This window comes from Colobus angolensis, unplaced genomic scaffold (genome assembly GCF_000951035.1).
Source record: "Colobus angolensis palliatus isolate OR3802 unplaced genomic scaffold, Cang.pa_1.0 Scaffold128, whole genome shotgun sequence".
NCBI classification, from domain to species: Eukaryota; Metazoa; Chordata; class Mammalia; order Primates; family Cercopithecidae; genus Colobus; species Colobus angolensis.
This window is the reverse complement of record NW_012114030.1, coordinates 677,722-683,721: the sequence shown is the minus strand read 5'-3', so window position 1 is coordinate 683,721 and position 6,000 is coordinate 677,722. Positions and strand designations below refer to the sequence as shown.

The window sequence follows — 6,000 nt, the reverse complement described above, 5'->3', positions numbered from 1 at the left end:
GTCCCCAATCCCAGTACACACAGCCCTCCCCCTGCCCCCATTCTCAGCCCCCACAGCCCTCCGCTTCACCCCCAATCCCAATCCCTGCAGCCCTCCCCCCATCCCCAATCTCAGCCCATACAGCCACCCCCTGACCTGGTGCCTAGTGCCCCCTCAAGCAGCTTCTCCTTGTGAAAGAATCATCAGACCCATTCGATAAGTCAATAGTCTGGAGAATTTCATCTTTCATTCCTTGGTGAGTGTTTATTGAGCATCTGTGCATGTCAGCCCTGTGGGTGCTAGAGAGACAGCAAGGAGTCAGGCAAGACAGCAAGACAACGGCCCCTGCCTCAGGGGCTCACAGTCCGAGGGGAGAGAGAATCACTCAGTAAGTGAGCTCAAAAACAAACAAGGGAGGAACATACGGTGATCAGGAGAAAACAGGGCAGGGGCACTCCTTTAGAGTCAGCGCTCTGAGAAGCCACGGACCTAAAGGGCAAGGAGTCCAGTGAAGAGCTTTGCAGGCAGAGGGACCTGTGTATCCCAGAGCCAGAAGGAGCCAGACAGTGCTTGTGGAATAACCAGGAGACCGGATGGGCTGAGGCAGGAAGGGCAATGGGAAGGCAGGAGGGCTGGAGGCGCCGAGGTTGGCAGGAGGCAGGACGGGGATGGCGTTCACTATGCGGTGGAAGAGAAGCTGATTCTACAGCAGGCAGCCTGGGGCATTTTAAGCAGAGAGAAGACATGTCCACATTATTTCTCTCTCTCTCCATCCCTCCCTAGTTATCTATCTATCTATCTGTCTATCTGTCTATCTATCTATCTATCTAATCTATTCATCCATCATCCATCTATTATTCATCTGTCAATCATCTATCTATCCATCTATCCATCAATCATCTGTCATCTATAAATCTTATCTATCTAAATCTATCCATCTATCATCTATTTATCAATCATCTATCAATCCTATCATCTATCTACCTATTTATTTGTCATCTATCTACAGATCCTATCGACCCTATCTACCATCTATCCATATATATATATATATATATATATCTGCAGTGTGGGAAAAGGATCAGAGAAGAGCCAAACTCAAGGCCAAGAGACCATCTTGTAACCTACAATATGCACAAAATGTTTGCTGTTGCAGTCATTCTTGGGAGACATGATGGTGGTGGCCTGAACTGTGGTGTTGGAGATAAAAGTGGGTAGATCAAGGACCCTCTGCTGGTAGAATTTTCAGAGTGTCTTGGTTTGGGTTTCCCTGGAAATCCCTTGAGATGGATACAACAGCAAGTGCTTTATTTTCATGATCGAAGAACACCCAACTAGGAGTGAGGAAGAGAGACTAAGAAGGGAGAGAAAGGCGGCGAGTCAAAGGCACAGCGTCGAGCCTGCTGGGGGCTGGGGGCACCAGTGCAGAGCACATGTATCTGAGCCATCCCCCTGCAGATAGGAAGGTGCCTCTCCTGGGCCATTGTTCAAGGGTTGCTGCGGGGAGGGTCAGGTGCATGAGTTCTCTGGAGGTAATGGCTCAGGGCATGGGCAGAGGGGCTTGGGGCTGGATGGAGAAAGCCCCCTTTGCACAGTTGGGGGTCAGCCGTGTGCACCACTGTGGAGCTGGGGGGACAGCATCAGATAAGTGACTCATTTGAGTGAGGACCGGGGGAGGGGAGGGACCTAGGATATGCACAGAACTTTTGCCCAAGCAGTCAGGGGCATGGGGTCCCTGACTGATGGAAGGACATGGGAAGGGGTCGGTTTGTGAAGGGCAATGTTGCTTTGTCTGTGTGGAGTTTGAGGGTCTGGTGAGGGCCTCCGGGAGGCATCCAGATCAATGGAGGGGAGCTTAAAACGGTGGCAGAGAGACAGGCAGGTGCAGTGGAGCATGCCTTAATCCCAGCTCTTTGGGAGGCCAAGGCAGGAGGATCACTTGATGCCAGGAGTTCGAGACCAGCCTGGGCAACATAGTAAGACCCCATCTTGAAAAAAAAGAAAGTTAAAATTAGCTAGGTATGGTGGTGCAAGCCTGTATTCTCAGCTACTCTGGAGGCTGAAGTGGGAGGATTGATTGAGCCCAGGAGTTTGAGGCTGCAGTGAGCTGTGATTGTACCACTGCACTCCAGCCTGGGTGACAGAGTAAGGCTGTCTCAAAAAATAAAAAGGTAATAGTATAGTATGGGATGGTTGAAGCCCAGGGACTGCAAAGAGCATGTGGGGAGAATGTGTAGGGTAGGGAGAGACAGTGACACAAAAGGGGCCTAACCTCCGGGGGGTTCAGAGGAGCCACCGAGGCCGGTGGAGAAGGAGCTGTGGAAAACTGTCAGCTGCCCGCAGAGACTTTCCAAATCCTGGCTTCTCAGGGAAGAAAAGAGCCTGAGATCCCACAACCCCTGCGCCAGGTATGCCTTTTATCAGGAAGCTGAGCATTAGCAGGGATGGCCGTCATTCCCCGGGGAAAGTGGAGGTGCTGGGAACTCCCACGTCAAACAGCGTGGAAGGAAGAGACCCCCTCTGTGGTCAGAGCTGAGGCAGGCGTTGGGGGAATGTGGGCTGGATGCTGGCACGTGTGAGAGATCCCGTGACTTCAGGGATCCTGAAGCAGGCTGCTTTATTTATTCCACAAATCATTACTAAAGAGGCCTCTCTGGCTCCTGGGAGCATGGAGATGAAAAAGGCACATTACTGCACCCTGCTGACTTCCGGGTCTTGTTGGCGAGACAGACCAAGGCCATTAGTGTACTGTGTGGCCAGAGCTTGAATGGGGTCAATGCAGGGTCCAGGATAGCAGGGCATGGTGCCTTATCCCACTCAGGATGACTTGGGGTGCAGGAAAGGGAAAGCAGGAAGGGGGATTTAGCCTGGGTGATCCCCCTTGGCAGGACCTCCATGGCTATCATGATGGTACCTGCATTTGATTATGCAAACAGCCAGCAAGAAGAACTCGGTCCCCTAGATCTAATCACAATATCTCACCTTTGTGCATGTTCTCGGGACTTCACACTTTTTCACTCATTTAACCCTAAATACAGACCCATTTTACAGACAGGGAAACTGAGGCCCAGGGAGGTTAAGACCATGTCTTACTCCATATCACACAGCTACAAAGTAGCAAAGCTGGGATTTGAACCCAGCCAGTCTGACCTCATCACTCAACCCCTGGACCACTAGGTGATGTCAGTCGGCAGCTCCATTGGTTGAGCAGGGTACTGAGGGTGTGGGGTGTGGGGCGCCTTCAGACATGGCGTTGGTCCTCATGGAGCTCATGGTCTAGAGAAGCAGTCTATCAAATGAATATGGAAATGCTGCCGTCTCAGAATTCGGCCTCTTAGCCGCTAGTGGGTTTTCAGCCAAGAAAATATTTTGGAAATGCCTGGACGAGTTTTGCAATATTTCTGCAGGAAGCAGCTGCTCAGATCCTGCGATGGGCTGACTTGCCAGCAGGAGGAACGGGGGAGGAGGGATGTCAGGGAACCCGCATTATTAAACACTTACTGTGTGCAGGTCTGTGCTAAGGACTTCGCTGCCATCTCATCTGATGGCTGATCCAGCCCTGAGAAGCGGGGATTCTTCTTCTTACGGAGACAGAGAAACTACAGCACTGTAAGGCAAATCCGCTTTGCTGGGATCTCTGGTCCACTCGGCAATAAAACTCAGCTTGACATTTAGATCTTGCTCCTTACCCTGGGAGAGAGGAGAGGCCACTCCTTCTTAGGCTCCCAACCCCCTAGGACCCTGATCTCATCTCCCTCTTCCCCATCTCCCATGCTGCCCCAGCCAACCCGACCTTCATCTTTCTTGAACATGCAAAACTCATTCCCTTTGTAGGACCCTTGCACTTGCTGTTCTCTCTGCCTGGATGCTGTCCCTCTAAATCATGATATGGCTGACTTCGTCTCATCTTTAAGTCAGCTGAAAGGCCGCTTCCTCCGAGAAGCCTTCCCTGATCTGCACCAGCTTCCCCAGTCATCCCCATATCACCAGGTTCTCTTTTCTTCATAGCATTTGTCCCTCTGTGAAATGATCCTTTATATTCGCATGCTTGGTTTTTGTTTTGCTGCCTCTCTCCACCAAGTGCCATGAGAACAGGCACCTGTGTGCTTTGTACTTGTGTATATCCCAAGAGTCTAAAATAATGTGTGGCACATAATAGGTGCTTAATTGTTGGCTTTCAACCTCCACGTTTCTCCCACCACCTCCCATCTGAGAAGCTACTTTTATATTAGCAATTACACAAACTTCTGGTTATCCTAACTGTCCCCAAAGTTACTATTTTGGGGGGCTACTGTGATATGGATTTGGCTATAATTCTTTTTCCTGAGGAAGTTGCTTTTGAAACCTGCCTTTGGGACTTTGTGGTGCCACCAGCCAGCTCAGGAGCACATCAGATGTGACATTTGATGGAAGCGATGTTGCCATATGGTCCAGGTGTCTGCATCTTCCTTTTGGGGGCAACTGAGGTTTGCAGTTGATTGCAGCTGTCAAGTTCAATGCCGGAGACAAGCTTTTGATTTCGCCAGGTGTGTCTGTTAAGGCTGGGCTCCACGAGAGGCTGTCGCATGCCGGGTGCAGAGGTGGCTTCTGGGAGCTCCATGTAGATGGGTCTCTGCCACTGCTGCTGCCCTCAAAATAGCAGAGGGAATTTCAAGAAAGATTTTTCTGGACCCAGAGCAACTTGGCATTTTTATTAGATCAAAATCAAATCCAATAGAGTCCTGCTCGAGTTGCTTCCTTTATTAAAATGGAAACAGACAGTATTTCTGAAATAAATATCAATGTCAATTTGCTGGAAGCGCAGATGGGCACGCAGCTTGGAGACATCTGAGACCTCAGCATTGGGGGTCGAGAGATCCAAGCCAACAGGAGCATCAGAGCCATATGGAGGACTTCTTAACGGGTGGACTGCAGGGCCCCACCCTCAGAATTTCTGATTCAGGAGTTCTGGTGGGCGACCCAGGGCTCTGCAGCTTTGACTTCTCCACGATGCTGATGCTGCTGATCCACAGGACAAATTCGGAGTTGCCCTCAACCCTCGGCCAATATCTGTCCCTTTGAAGCTCTGGTCAGAAGCCAGTCTGCGTTTTGTCGCTTGCTTGGACTATTCAGCAACTTCTAGATAGAAATTGCTGCTTCTAGGGCCAACTCCTTTACAATCCATCCTCTGAAGACATAAACTTGATCATGTCTTCCCCAGTCCTTCCTAGCTCTGAAACCTCCTATGACAGCAGCTCTAGTGGGGATCTGGCTCGGTGCCCGCCCTCTTCACACGTTCCCACAAGGCCTTCTCTCGCCTTCTTCTCCTGCATCATCATTTTTCTTTCCGTCACTTGTCCCTCTCTGAGCCTTTCTTTGCTCACTCGTTTTTCTGCTTTTTTCGTTTTGTTTTGATTTTAGAGATAAGGTTGTGCTCTGTCACCCAGGCTGGAGTGCGGTGGTGTGATTATAGTTCACTGCAGCCTTGATATCCTGGGTTCAGGGGATCCTCCCACCTCAGCCTCCTGAGTAGCTGGGATTGCAGGCACATGACACCATACCTGGGTAATTTTTTTTATGTTTCCAATTTATTTTTTGTAGAGATGGGGTCTTGCTATGTTGCTCAGGCTGGTCTCGAACTCCTGGCCTCAAGTAATAATCTTCCTGCCTTGGACTCCCAAAGTGATGAGATTACAGGCTTGAGCCGTCATGCCCAGTTAATTTTTTTTTTTTTTGGTAGAGATGGGGTCTTGCCATGTTGCCCAGGCCAGTCTCGAACTCCTGGCCTCCAGCAATCCTCCCGCTTCAGCCTCTCAAAGTGCTGGGATTACAGGCATGAGGCACCACACCCGGCCTGCTCCCTTGTTTATTTCCAGCATCTCCTCAGTGAAATGGAAATGTCACTAGCACAGAGACTTTGTTGCTGCATTCACTGTGACATCCCCAGGGCCTAGCACACAGTAGGTCACCAGTATGTTTCTGGCGCGTGATTTAGCTCACTTAGTCCTCAGGAGGTGTGTGCTGTGAGTAGCATTTCTGTTT

The 6,000-nt window shown here is 50.2% G+C and overlaps 1 protein-coding gene across 1 annotated transcript in view; it reads left to right on the top strand.

Moving 5' to 3' along the window:
- The window catches only part of GSG1L (GSG1-like), a 95,968-nt gene that overhangs the window by 82,556 nt on the left and 7,412 nt on the right, over positions 1 to 6,000 (top strand). The gene's annotated exons all lie outside the window — the stretch shown is intronic.